A 15,288-nucleotide genomic window follows, 5' to 3' on the forward strand; every position below is an offset into this window, starting at 1 on the left:
GTGAACGTCTTTCAGATATGAAGAGGGAGGACATTCCAGGCAAGACAGAGGACGTGGACAAGAGGTGGTTGGCGGGAGAGACCAGATGGAGGTACGGTGAATAGGTTGTCATTACAGGAGGGAAGTGTGCGGGCTGGCTTGTAGTAGGAGGGTAGCTAGGTGAGATAGGCGGGGGCAAGGTGATTGAGAGCTTTAAAGGTGATAGTGAGGAGTTTCTGTTTGTGGCAGAGGTGGATGGACAACCACTGGAAGGTCTGGAGGAGTAGGAAAACACCGTCAGAGCTCGTAATGTCTGCCAATCAGCGGTGTTTACTAAGCACCTACTATCTGAATAGCACTGTGCTTAGTTTTGAGGAAGAGAATAGTGATGGCTACATTAGACACTGTCCATTGAGAGGGCAGTCACTGACAACTAGATGAGGGTTAAGCTCACCTGGGAGATAAAAGGCTCTCCTACCCCAGATTTGCCATGAAGCAGGAGGCTACATCTGGTGAGAGATAATTCATTTGGTTGCACTCAGCAAAGAGCTCTACCCATAATAAGTGCTCAAGATATTTGATCGATTGATTGACTTTGGTTTCTTTCTACCTGAGGGCTGAAGGGTAAGAGGGGCAGCTTCTCATAGTCACCCAGTCCACTCATTTTGTTCGTCTATCCCGTTACTGACCCCTAGCCCATGCCCTTCCAATGGTCTGGAAATCCCTCCCTCTTCATATAATAATAATAATGATGATTGCATTTGATAGCATTCTTCTAAGAGCTGGGGTAGATACAAGGTTATCAGGTTGGACTTAGACCCTGCTCCACATGGGGCTCATGGGTTTAATCTCCAATTTACAGATGAAGGGACTGAGGCACAGATAAGTGAAATGATTTTCACAAGCTCAAACAGTAGGTACGTGGCATAGAAAGGACGGTAACCCAGGTCCTCCTGACTCTAAGGCTCTTAATCTTTCCACTAGGCCTCGCTGTCTACTCTGGCAGACCATCGCTCTCCCTATTTTCAGAGACTTAATAAAATCACATTTCTTCGAAGAGGCCTTCCCCGACTAAGCCCTCACTTTCCCTACTTCCTCTCCCTTCTGCCTTGCCCTTGAACTTAGATTTGCACCCTTTATTCTCTCCACCCTCATCCCGACCGCACTTATCTACATATTTGAAATGAATTCATGTCTCCCCCTCTAACCTGTTAGCTCCTCTTGGGCAGCAAATATGTCTGCCAACTCTGCTACATTACACTCTCCCAATCGCTTAATATAGTGCTCTGCACAGAGTAAGTGCTCAATAAATACAATTGATGGATTGATTTGACTCATTGTCTGTTGAGCTTCTGAAATAGCTTCCTCCTCATTGTTTTTGTCGGTGGTCTCAGTAATCCTTGGGAAATGGTCAACCTCACGGCGGTGAGTGAAGTCCTCCTGCTGGGTTTCTTGGAGGTCCGGGAACTGAAGCTGGTCCACACTGCACTGTTTTTCCTCATCTACCTGGCGGCCCTGACGGGAAATCTCCTCATCATCGCTATCACCGCCCTCGACAGGCGCCATGTATTTCCTCCTCAGGAACTTGTCTGTCCTCGACCTCTGCTACATCTCCATCACCGTCCCCAAAACCATCCTCAACTCCCTGACCGACCGTAAAGAAATCTCCTTCTTGGGCTGTTTTTTCCAGGTCTTCTTCTTGATTGTTTGCCGGCACAGAGTTCTCCATGCTCACGGTCATGTCCTATGACCGATACTTGGCCATCTGTAGTGCTCTGTACTACGATCCCCAGGACCTGCCTTGAGATGGCAGTCGGTTCCTGGCTTATCGGGAGAATGTTCGGAGTCTTTGGATCAGCTGCGACATTCTCCATGCCTTTCTGCAGCTCCCATGTGATCGCACAGTTTTTCTGCGACGTCCCGTCTTTCATAAGGCTCTCCTGCTCTAAAACGTATGCAGCCTTCAAGGTGGTTGTAGCCACTGGTGCCTGTTTCAACATTTTCTGCTTAGTCTCCATCGTGGTCTCATACGCCCGCATCTGCCAGGCCGTGATGAGGATGCCGGCCTCAGAAGGCACGGCCAAAGCCCTCTCCACCTGCCTGCCCCACCTCTTCATCGTCACTGTTTTTTTTCTCCACGGCTGCCTTCTCCCACTCAAAACTGACTTCTATCTCCCCTTTCTGCCTGGACCTGCTGGTGTCCTTGTTCTACACCGTTGTGCCCCCAACCGTGAACCCGCTCATCTACAGTCTGAGGAACCGGGACGTGAAGATGGCGATGGGGAGGGTACGGTTGGGAGTCTTTTCTTTAGAGATAGAAAATTTCACTTCTCCCTCTGACCCTAGACGGACTTGACTCTATTGATTGACTTGATCGACTCTAGACGGACTTGAGCAACCTGCAAAGATCTGAGATATTTGTCGTTAGAGATTTTTCCTGACTTCACGCTTCCTATTAGCAATGGCGTTGACTAGTTTGGTAGAAGAGATTTTATCCAGCTGTTCTTGACTGTTACTTAAATCTAGATCACATGCCTGGGATTGGATCCCTGCAGGTGGATTCATCCCCTTTATTCACTACGAGCAGAGGGTAGAGAACGGGCCTGGGTGTCAGAAAGACCTGGGTTCTAAACCTGACTCTGCCACTTGTCTGTTGTGTGACATTGGGGAAGTCACTTCATTTCTCTGGACCTCAGTTCCCTCATCTGTAAATGAGGATTAATACTGTGGGCCTCATATGTCCAACCCGATTAGCTTGTATCTACCCCAGTGGCTAATACAGTGCTTAGTACAAAGTAAGTGCTCAATGAATACCATTAAATAAAATTGAAGAGGTAGCTGCAGAAGAGTGTTTTAGACTGAATTTTGATCACTCAATCGTATTTATTGAGCGCTTACTGTGTGCAGAGCACTGTATTAAGCGCTTGGGAAGTACAGGTTGGCAACATATAGAGACAGTCAACATACCCAACAGTGGCCTCATATCTGCCCCAGAAGCCGGGAGCAGGGGTACAGTTTGAATTTTAATAAGCAGTTAACGGTCTCAGTTGTCATTCAATAAACACCAGTATGATTTCTCCTCCTTCTATTACTGTTACTGCTATTATTATTTATTGTATAATATACTTCAATATGTAAGTATCACTTCAATCAATCAATCAAATTGAAGTACAACAGAAGGCCAAGATACAGTCTTTACACAAAAGAAGCTTACACTTTTCAAAAATGTTGTAGGTGCTTGTGACACAGAGCCATTCGTTGTCAAAACTGGAATGAATTCTTGGGGTACTTTTCTTTTTTTGCCCAATCAGTCCGAATATTGGATTCAATCATGAATCACCAAATGGGCTGGGATGCCTATTCCCCCTACCACGGTATATCTCCAATCCCCAGAGTTGAAAAGGAAAACTATTATTAATCATGGCAAGAGGATGATGAATCTGTTGAGGTTGTTATAGGAAGGAGTCTCAGAGTGGGAACCACGTGGGACTGGGCAGTTATTTAAGTTGTGGGAGCCGGGACCACAGAGGGCCCACGATCCCGGCCTTCCGAGATGCCCGGCAGTCAGCTGTCTCAGCGGAACCCGGGGACCGTCCTCCCAAGAGGAATCCCCCAGGAAATAACCTGGCCATCGTCTGAGGGGATGGCGCAGCCATCCGGAGAGCCGAGAGGGGGAGGTAGGATCCTGACAACTCCCACCCCCTACCTTCCTGTCACCACCACCAGTGTCCAGGACGAGACGAGATGGAGTGAGCCTCTCTCTTATCAGGGGTCAGTGCTTCCCAGCCTAGGACAGGACGGGGACTCTGGAGAGGAGCAGGGAAAGGTGAGGGGCAGGGAAGAGAAATTTCAATATAATTCCGGGATATAACAGGAGTTTTCCTGTTCTTTCTTAATAATAATAATTGCGGTATTTGTAATGTGCCAAACACCATACTCAGTGCTGGAGTAGATATGATATAATCAGATTGGACACTGTACCTGTCCCACATGGGGATCGCGTTCTTGAATCCCATTTTACTGTTGAGGAAACCGAGGAACAGAAAAGTGAAGTGACTTGCCCGAGGTCGCCCAGCAGGTAAGTGATGGGGCCGGGATTAAGACCAAGGTCCCCGAGACTCCCAGGACCATCCTTTTTTCACTAGGTTTTGCTGCTTCTCCAATTCTGTAGAACTATGGGACCACAATCCTTGCAGATGTTTGCACATGGAATAGATTTCTAGGAGTCAGGATTGGTTTCAGTGCCATCCTGAACCAAGGCAGGTTGATTGGAGGAGATGAACAACCTGATTAGCTTCTATCTATTCCAGTGCTTAGTACAGTGTCTGGCACATAGTGAGTGTGAAACATTACTATAAAATACCCCAGAGATTCCCTCCAACCCAAAACGTTTTTCGTTTCCTGTGAACTTTTCATTGTAATAGTATTCTCAACCCTAAATTTTCTAAATGTCCTTAGGCAGTCAACGTCAATTTCCAGTAAATGACCAGTATCACCCTGAAGACAGAATTCCTGCTCCTGGGATTCTCGGAGGTCCGGGAGCTGTAGCTGGTCCAGGCCACTCTGTTCCTCCTGGTCTACCGGGCGGCCCTGATGGGGAACCTCCTTATCATCGCCGTCACCACCCTCAACCGGCAACTCCACACTCTCATGTACTTCTCCCTCAGGAACCTGTCCCTCATCGACCGCTGCTACATCTCCGTCACGTCCCCAACTTCATCCACAACTGCCTAACAAGAGATCGATGTCCCGAGTGGGCTGTGCCTTCCAGGTCTTCTCCGTGGTCTGGGTTGCCAGCGCCAAGCTGTCCGTCTACACGGTGATATCCTAAGACCGCTACGCTGCCATCTGCCTCCCCCTGAGCTACGATTTCGTCCTAACTCGAGGGGCCTGTGGGAAGATGGCTGCCACCTCCTGGCTCAGCGGAAGCTTGTACGCAGCAATATGTTCAGCTGGGATGCTCTCCATGTCCTTCTGAGGGTCCATCACCTTCCCTCAGTTCTTCTGTGACGTCCCCACTCTGCGGAAGATCACCTGTTCCGAGAAGCACAACGCCATTTTACGCGACTGTGATTTTGGGGGCAGCCTTAGGTGTCGTCTGCTTCATTTCCATCGTCATCTTGTGCGTGCATATATTCTGTGCCATGCTGAGGATGTCGGCTGCCGAGGGCCGGGCCATAGCCTTATCCACCTGCCTGTCTTACCGCGGCGTCATCACTGCTTTCCTCTCTGCCGGTATATTTGTCTACATCATGCCGCTCTCAGACTCCTCCTTTGTCGTGGATCTGCTGGTTTCCATGTTCTGTATGGTAGTGCCCCCCTCCCTGATCCTCCTCATCTACAGCCTGAGGAACCGGAACATGAATTCCGCCATGGGCAGGATCCAGAACGGGTCACTCACCCAGCCTCGACTTTGGGACAAAATGTCTCCTTCCATGTACAAATAATCTCACACCACCCCTTAACCAAGGAATTGCCTTTGGACCTAGCCAGATACGTGGCTGTCCTACAGGGTTCACAGAAAATGCTGGACGTTAATGAATTGTCAAAGTCTTAGAGGGATTTGGCTAAGATTGAAGTATGACTGACAATCCAGTTTTGGGGATGCATCATGGTCTAAAAGAAGGGTAGTCCCTGTAGGCTCTAAGCTCACTGTGGGCAGCGAATGTGCTGAGCAACGCTGTTAAACTGAACTCACCCAAGTGCTTAGCGCAATGAATCCAATTTTTGAGTGGTTCCAATCCCTGCTCTGACCCTTGTCCTCTGTGTGACCTTGGGCGAGCCACTTAACTTCTTCGGGCCTCAGTTACCTCATTCATAAAATGGGGATTAAGACTCTGAACTCCGCGAGCGACAACCCGATTACCTTGCATCTACTCCAGTGCTTAGAACAGTGCTTGCAACATAGCAAGTGCTCAACAAATACCGTAATTTCGCTTTAAATGTTATCACGGCCTAAACGAATTGGAATGGCTCTAGACTGTAAATTCACTGTGAGCAGGGATCTTGGCTACCCATTCTGTTATACTGAACTTTTCCAAGTGCTTAGTACAGTGCTGGGCCCAGAGTAAGTGCTCAATAAATGTGATTGATTAATTGATTGAGACTTGAGTTCTGATGCCAACTCTGCTACTGACCTGCTCTGTGACCTTGGGCAGTGACTTAACATCTATAGAATCTCTCTTCCACTTGCACTCTGAGCCCCTGTGGTACAGGAATTATGTCTGAACTGATGCTTTTGTTTCTACTCCAGCAAGTGGAACAATTTAGGCACACAACATCTTAGTAAATACAATAACGATATCATTATTCATTCATTCAATCAATCGTATTTATTGAGCGTGTACTGTGTGCCGAGCGTTATTATTAAGGACTATGAAAATTTAATGATACGCTCTTAAGCATGACTCTGGGGGTGGGGATGAAAGTTGGAAAATGGGAAGAGGTATGGGAGAAGGGAAGAAAGGATGACTGCAGCTCCATCTGTCTTGTCAAATCCCCCTTCCCTTATCAATCCATCTTTCCTGCCTTCCATCTATCCATCCTTCCAACCATTCATCTATCCATCCATCCAGAGAACGGATTTGGGAGTCAGAGGTCATGGGTTCTAATCCAGGTTCTGCTCCTTGCCTGCTATGTGACCTTGGGCAAGTCACTTCACTTCTCTGTGCCTCGGTTACCTCATCTGCAAAATGGGGATTGACACTGTGAGCCCCATGTGTGACAGGGACTGTGTCTAATCTGATTCCCTTGTATCTACTCCAGCACTTAGAACTGTGCTTGACACATAGAAAGCTCTTAACAACGACCATAATTATTACTTTTATTATTATCAGTGGTATTTATTAAACACCACCTGGGTGCAAAACACTGTAGAAAGCTCTCATGAGAGTTTAAAAGTGATATAATTGCATTGTTCCTGCTTTCCGGGAGATTATAATCTAATGGGGGAGATAGAGAATAGATTAGATAGCGGAGAAAGGAGATAAAGGAAGGATGAGAAAGGGGATGAACGCTTGATTCAAGAGTACGGTTTATATAGTTACTATGAACATAGCTTCAACGAATTTGCAATCAGAGCAAGTTATAAGAAGCAGCGTTGCCTAGTGGGTAGAGTGCAGGCCCTGGATTCAAATGGACATGGGTTCTGATCTCGATTCCACCACGTGTCTATTGTGTAACCTTGGGCAACGTCGCTTAATTACTCCGTGCCTCAGTTCCCTCACCTGTAAAATGGAGATTGAGATGTGAGCCCCACGGGGGACGTGGACTCTGTCCAATCTGACTAGCTTGTAATTACTCCAGCACCTAGTATAGTGCCTGATATATAGTAAGCGTTTCACAAAGACCGTAAGAAAAAGTTACAGTTGGCTGATTGACAGATTGTCTCAGTTGTGAATTAGACAATAGTGAACAATTCACCGTGGCTAAAGGCTGTCGTGAAAACAGGAACCGTTGGGAAGCTGGGATGCAGATGCTGTTGTTTTCACGGGAACCCAAGGGTCGGCACCACCGCTGATGCTGCAAGGGACCGGGCCCTTGTCTCCCAGGAGCCTCAGGAACCACGTCAACAGAGGGTGCTTGGCTTGTACAGGCCACGGGGTCCCTCGGCAGGGCCCCGAGCCATCATCACTGGATCCCCCTCGCAACAGCTCCTACTGTACCTAGAGGGACGAGGCCCCAGCTGAAGAGCTTCTCAGGTCTGAGGGAGATCAGGGATGGACCGAGAGCTTCACTCTGTTCCTTTCTGGCTGACAGAATCCAGGTGTCTGAGTGGAAAGAGGGGACCAACCCTGCACTGTAGAGGTCAGCGATCCCCAGCCCCACGCTGCCCCGGTGAGGGTGACTGTGGATGAGTGGGATGGAGGGGCAGAGAGGGACGAGGATGTGGATGGACGAGATGGAGCCAGTCTGGGGCCCAGGTTGGGGTTCGTGCCATGGCCACGGCCCCCAGTGGTGCAGGGGTGTTAGTAAGAGGGGAGTTGTTTTCCAGTTCAGTAACCACCAACTGTCAAACAACTCCCCTCCTTCCTCCTCAAACCTCGCTACCATGCCAACTACCTGCTCCTGCTTTATCTACAGGGATGGGGCCCCATCTGGAGAGCTTCTAGGGGTATGAGGGCAAAGACAGAAAGCGGGCTCTTCTCCGTTCCTTTCTGGCTGACCAAAACCAGGAGTCTGAGGAGAAAGAGATGACCAGCCCAGCCCTACAGAGGTCAGCGATCCCAAGCTCCACGCTGCCCCAGTGAGAGTGACCGGGGGTGAGTGGGATGGAGGGGCGAGCTATTACGAGGATGAGGATGGAAGAGATGGAGCCAGTTTGAGTCGTCAGTTGGTGTTTGGACCAGGTCCACGGCCCCAAGCGGAGCAGGGGTGGTAGCATAAGGAGAGGTTTTTTCCAGTTCAGTAACCCCAAAATATTATACACCTCTCCTCCTTCCTCCTCAAACCTCCCTACCATGCCAACTACCCGACAGACTACGGTGCTCCAGCACGGTTTCAGCACTGTAGACAGTCACTTTGGCCTTCAGTGGGTCCCAGAATGCCTTGCAGAGGGTAAATGACAGGCAGGGCTGGGAGAGTGTGACCTGCTTTGAACAGCCACTGGTACTATGAGCAATTCCTCCCTTTAAGAGTTCTTCCCAAATATGGGAGAAGACAAATAGTGGGAAATGGTTGGAATCCCTGCCCTAATGGGTTTTCCAGCCTACTGGGCTAGGTTGACACAGTTTCATTTACTTCTAATCAAGTAATCTTGAATCATACTGATTGAGTGCTTATTTTGTGCACTAAGCACTTAAAGATTAATAATAAAAACAGTAGTACTTTTTGAGTTCTTACTATGTCCCAAGCACTGTCCTAAGCTCTGGGGTAGATACAGGTTAAGCAGGTTGGATACAGTCCTGGTTCCACATGAGGCTCACAGTCATAACCCCCATTTTACAGGTGAGGTAACTGAGGCTAAGAGAAGTAAAATCACTTGCTCATTGTCAAACAACAGATATGAGGGGGAACCAGAGTTAGGACGCAGGTCCTTCTGACTCCTTCTGACTCGCAGCCACATGCTCTATGCATTATTAAACACCATGAGAGACACATTCCCTGCCCCTTCTAGAAGGAAAAAAAATGGAAAGATGAATATACAATGATTCCGTGCCATTTTACAGATGGGGAAACTGAGGTCCAGAGAATTGAAGCGACTTACCCAAGATCCCTCAGCAACAACGGGACAGAGGCGGCATTAGAAACCAAGTCCTTTGTCTCTCACTAAGATATGCCTGGGGGAGTACAATGCAACAGAGCTGTTAGATGTGCATGCTGTCTACAAGGAGCTCACAGTCCAGAAGAGAACTCCTGGGCCCATGACTTTTCCACTAAATGATGATGGACACGAGTGGATTCACGCTTGAGTTAGGTAAAGTGGGTTTAAAGGGCTGGGAAATGAATCGGGGAAGCTGGTTGGAGGAGGGACGTTTAGCAGTGCTCAGAATTCAGAAAGAACTGTGCTCTCTCTGATTTTGAGTGGTTAAGAGAGGAAGTTCCTGGCTAGGATGGAAATAGGAGAGTCGATCATGAGTAGCAGTTAGAAAGTTGCTTTGAGAGGTGAGAAGACGAGTTAAACGATGGAAAGAAGGTGAAGTGCAGTCATAGGGTGGAGAGCCTTCATGCAAGTTATGGGATTTTGTTTCTTGTGAAAAGAAACAACTTGTCATGAAAGGATGCTGAGGAGAGGAGAGATGTAGGCTGAACGATGCTTTAGGAAAGGACTAGATGAATAATGAGGCATGTTGTGTTTGTGTGAGTCCAAGTGTGAATGCAGAAGTGTGAGCAAATGGAATCAGTTTGGAAGATATGGGTTTTTTGTTGTTGTTGTTTGTTTTTTATGGTATCTTTAAGTGCTTATGATATGTAAGGCACTGTACTAAACACTGGGATAGATAAAAACTAATCAGGTTGGACATAGTCCATGCCCATAGGCCGCTCACACTTGTAATCCCCATTTTTCAGATGAGGTAACTGAGGCACAAAGAAGGTAAGTGACTGGCCCCAGGTCACACAGCAGACAGGGAGAGGAGACAGGATTAAAATCCAGGTCCGTATGTCTACCAGGCCCATTCTCTCTCCACTAAATGGACGAATTTATGTGTAAAGGCAGTTCCTCTTTGACTCTAAAACCACTAAAAAAATTCACAACACTCATGTACATGTCTTTATGTTCTCTGATCTCTGCTAACTGATATTCATTTTAGTTTCATTTCCTCAACAAAAATAATTTTCCTGATATTTATTAAGTGCTTATTATATGCCAAGCAAAGTATTAAGTGGTAAGGGAGATTCAGGACAATCTGGTAGAACACAGTCCGTGTCCCACGAGAGATTCTCAGATCAAGTAGGAGGGAAAGGAGGTATCAAATTCTCATTTTACTATTTAGAAAACTGAGGCAGAGAGAAGGATAAGTCACTTTCCATGGCTATGCAGCAGAGAAATCGTTGAGCTGGGATTAGAACCCACGTCATCGGACTCCCAGGCCTGGGCTTTTCCCAATAGTACTCCCTGCTTCTTCACGTTTTGAAGCTTGGTGCTTCCAACAGAATGGAAGTTCCTTGGGGACAGTGATCATGTGTACTAATACATAGAGAAGCTGCGTGGCTCAGTGGAAAGAGCACGGGCTTTGGAGTCAGAGGTCATGGGTTCAAATCCCGGCTCTGCCAATTGTCAGTTGTGTGAAATTGGGCAAGTAACTTAACTTCTCTGTGCCTCAGTTACCTCATCTGTAAAAAATGTGGATTAAGACTGTGAGCCCCCCGTGGGACAACCTGATCACCTTGTAAACTCCTTGTAACTATGACCTTTGCACATAGTAAGCAGTTAATAAATGCCATTAATACAGTGTCCTCTGCAGGTACTCAATAAATAAAATTGATTGACTTAGTCCTAGTCCTTCACCCCCAAAATCAATGTCTCTAAATTGAAATATTCCCTCTAACTGTTCAGGGAGTAGGCACCATTCTCCAGAAATGTTCAATGTCTCCACTGTGAAATCAAAGATCATTTCGAATTCAATAACTGTCTCCTTTCCATAAAAAATCACTAGCAATTATCCTGTCAGTTTCTTCACTCATCCCATCAATTGACTCTAACCTTGGCTCTTCCCTCATTCACTGCAGAAAGTCAATCCTGCCTCCCAAAAATGTCCAACGTCTCCACGGTGATGGGATTCCCCCTGCTGGGATCCTCGGAGATCCGGGAGCTGCAGCTGGTCCACGCAGCGCTGTTCCTCCTGGTCTACCTGGCGGCCCTGAAGGGGAATCTCCTCATCATCGCCGTCACCGCCCTCGACCGGCGCCTCCACACCCTCATGTACTTCTTCCACAGGAACCTGTCCGTCCTCGACCTCTGCCTCAACTCCGTCACTCTCCTCAAGTCTGTCATCATCTCCCTGACCGATCATAGATCCATCTCCCTCCTGGGATGTGCTGCCCAGGCCTTCCTGGTGGTTGTTTTGACCACTTCAGAGCTGGTCATACTCACGGCGGTGTCCTACGACAGCTATGCCACCATCTGCTGCCCCCTGCTCTGTGAGCTCATCATGACCACCAAGGCCTGTGGAAAGATGGCGGCCTCTTACGGGCTCAGCGGGGTGTTGCTTGGAGTCTTTTATTCAACTTCGACTTTCTCCCTGAACTTCTCTGCGTCCAATATTGTCTAGCAGTTCTTCTGTGAGGTCCCGTCCCTGCTGAAGATCTCCTGCCCCGAGGACCATTTCTCCATCTATGTCAGCGTCACCAATGGGGTAGCATTAAGTGTCATCTGTTTCTTCGTCATCATCATCTCCTACGTACGCATATTCCGGGCCATGCCGAGAATGAGGATGGCCGCCGAGGGCCTGGCCAAAGCCTCCACCACCTGCCTGCCTCATCTCGCCGTCGTCACCATGTGTGTTCCTGTGTCTGTCTCCCCCAAAGTCCTGGACCTGCTGGTGTCTATGTTCTACGCCATGATATCCTCGGCTCTGAACCCCCTCATCTGCAGCCTGAGAAACCGGGACATGAAGGCCGCCCAGGAAAGAGCCCTAAAGTGGAAATTCCTACCTCCTCCTCTAAGGGACAAAATGTCCTTTTCCTTTGGCAGACCATCCCGTTCCTCATTAGCGTTCTGACCGTGGGGGTATCCATATAAAGATGAGTCCAAAGAGAAAGTCCAACACATGAGGATTTGTCAGTGTCTGGGACAGAGGTTAATGAGGCATGTGAGACTATAAACTCGGTGTGGGCAGGGATTGTCTCTCGTAATTCTTAATGGTACTTTCCAAGCTCTTAGTACAGTGCTCTGCACACAGTAAGCATTCACTAAATATTTTCGAATGAAAGAATGCGTGATAAGTTATTGTTCCGGCCAATCAATTGTTTGGGCCAATTGTTTGGGCCTGGCCCACGAGACCCGGTCCGCAGGGGCCCAAGCCGGTCCTCCAGGGATCCTCCTAGGAGCAGCGACTGCTTTATCTACGGGCACGCCGTCCGTCTGGAGACGGACTCTCACATGGGAGAGTGGAAAGTGGCTGAGGCCTCCTGGCCGTCCCTTTGTGGCTGTCCGAACCCAGGAATCCGAGGTGAAAGAGGCCAGCCATGTCCAGAGGAGGTCAGTGTCCCCCGACAGCTCCAGCCGCCTGGTGAGAGTGAGCAGGGGTTGGAGAGAGGCAGGATGGAACCAGAAGGATGAAGCCAGAGATCGAGCCATCTGGGAAGATTCTCACATTCGGGGAACAGGTTAGAGTTCATTCATTCATTCAATCGTATTTATTGAGCGCTTACTGTGCGCCGAGCACTGTACAAACGCTTGGAAGGTACAATTCAGCAAAAAAATAGAAACAATCCCGGCCCACAACGGGCTCACAGTCTAGAAGGGGGGAGAGATCAGTTCAGACCAAGACCGTACCTCAAACAGGGCAGGCTTGTAGGAGGGGAATAGCTTGCCAGCAATAATAAATCATAAATAATTTTGGTATATGTTATATACTTACTTTGTGCCGAGCACTGTCCTAAGCGCTGGGTTAGATGCAAGTTAATCAGGTTGGACAAAGTCCCTATCAATCATGGGGCTCACACTCTTATCCTGATTTTACAGATGAGGTAACCGAGGCACAGGGAAGTGAAGTGAGTTGCGCAAGGTCACACAACAGACATGTGAGGGAGCCGGGATTAGAACCCACATCCCTCTGACTCCCAGGCCCGTGCTCTATCCACCAGTGACCCCATCACTCCTGCCTTCAGCATCCCCATCCTGGCTACCAGCATGGCCAGGAAGGAAGGAAGCAGCGTGGCGTAGTGGAAAGAGAACGATCTTGGGAGTAGGAGGACGTGGGTTCGAATCCCGGTTCCACTACTAGTCTGCTGTGTGACCTTGGACAAGGCACTTAACTTCTCTGTGTGTCAGTTTCCTCATCTGTAAAATGGGGATTAAGACTGTGAGCCCCACGTGGGACAACATCATTACTTTGTATCTCCCCTAGCGCTTAGAACAGTGCTTGGCACATAGTAAGTGCTTAACAAATACCACCATTACTATTACCATGGTAACTGTCCACTAACCTCTGATGCTACAACCGAGCATCAGCACGATGCTATGGTCACTTTGGCTTACAGTGGTTCCTGGATATCAAAAACGTTTTCATTGTGAACGTGATTGTCAGGGATGAGAGAACATGGCTGGTTCTGGGAAAATCCCGGCACCATCATCAATTCTTCTGAGTGGAAGCTCTCCTAAGAATCAATGCCTTACCGCGGCAGGAGTGTTTTCGTATGCCAGTGTAGCTTAGAGCTATGTCATTGAGAGATACTCTCGCTAGGTTACCCATAATGGAAAAGTCTAAACCGAATCGTCAGACAAATTTGATTTATCTGTGCTGGGCAGCCGTGCCATGGGAAAGAGTCAAAGGCAGATGAACAACTGATCAAAATGTGGATCAGAGACAATGGCAGGGACTCAGGTTTTCACTCCGCGGAAGGAGGCTTTATGGCTTTATGGACACACTACTAGTAATCATTCTGGTATGTGTATCCATAGGGTCTTCTTGGTAAACATAAAGAAGTGGTTTACCATTACCTTCTTCCATGCAATAAACTTGAGTCTCCGCCCTCGACTCTCTCCGATGCCGTTGCTGCCCAGCACAGGTGAGTTTTGACTTATAGAAGATTGCCTTCCCCTCGCTAGCCACTGCCCAAGCTAGGAATGGAATTGGTAGGCCACTGTCTGACTCTCCTTCTCGTAGCCTAGACTGGTAGAGTATTGGAAACTCTCCAAGTGTGCTCCTGAGAGTGGCTGAAGATATTAGTTTGAGTATAAAATCACTTCTAGACTGTAAGCTCATCGTAGGCAAGGAACGTACCTACGAACTCCATTATGTTGGACTTGCGTACGCATTTAGTACAGTTCCCTGTACACAATAACGGCTTAATAAATGCGTTGACTGACCTACAACATTTCACAGCAGTTAATCTCTTTATGCTCTCTGGTAGTCTCCTATCTGCAATTTATTTTAGTTTATGTCTCCCCAAATAATAATGATAACTGTGGCTCTTGTTAAATGCTAATTATACACCAAGCACAATAGATTGTATAGGGGTAGGTGCCAGTAATCAGGTAAGACATGGTTTCTACCCCCACACGGGGCTCCCAGTCTCAGTAGTGGGGAGAACAGGCCTTGGATTTCCATTTTATAGATGAGGAATCTGAGGCTCAGAGAAATTAAGGATGCTGCCCAAGGTCACACCGCAGGAACGTGGTAGAGCCAGAATTAGAACTCAAGTCCTCCGAGTCCAAGGACTGTGCCCTTTCCACTACACTACGCCAATCCTACAACACTGTGAGTTTGGAATTGCTTGATAGCAGGGATCATTTGTACTAACACTACTGAACTCTGTACGTGCTCAGTACATATAAATGATTGTTTCACTCCTACGGGAATTAATGTTGATTCCTTTATCGACTCCATGACGACCGGTAAATTGATGTCTTCCCTCTTCCAGGGCAGAGTCGACATCCTACCCCAGAAATGTCCAACATCTCCACGGTGAGGGAATCTCTCCTGCTGGGATTCTCGAAGGTCCGGGAGCTGCAGCTGGTCCACGCCAAGCTGTTCCTCCTACCTGGCGAACCTGATGGGGAATCTCCTCATCATCGCAATCACCACCCTCGACCGGCGCCTCCACACTACCATGTACCTCTTTCTCAGGAATCTGTCCCTCACCGACCTCTGCCTCATCTCTGTCACCATCCCCAAATCCGTCTCCATCTCTTTGACTAACTGC

The sequence above is a fragment of the Tachyglossus aculeatus genome (assembly GCF_015852505.1).
Source record: "Tachyglossus aculeatus isolate mTacAcu1 chromosome 12 unlocalized genomic scaffold, mTacAcu1.pri SUPER_6_unloc_4, whole genome shotgun sequence".
Lineage (NCBI taxonomy): Eukaryota > Metazoa > Chordata > Mammalia > Monotremata > Tachyglossidae > Tachyglossus > Tachyglossus aculeatus.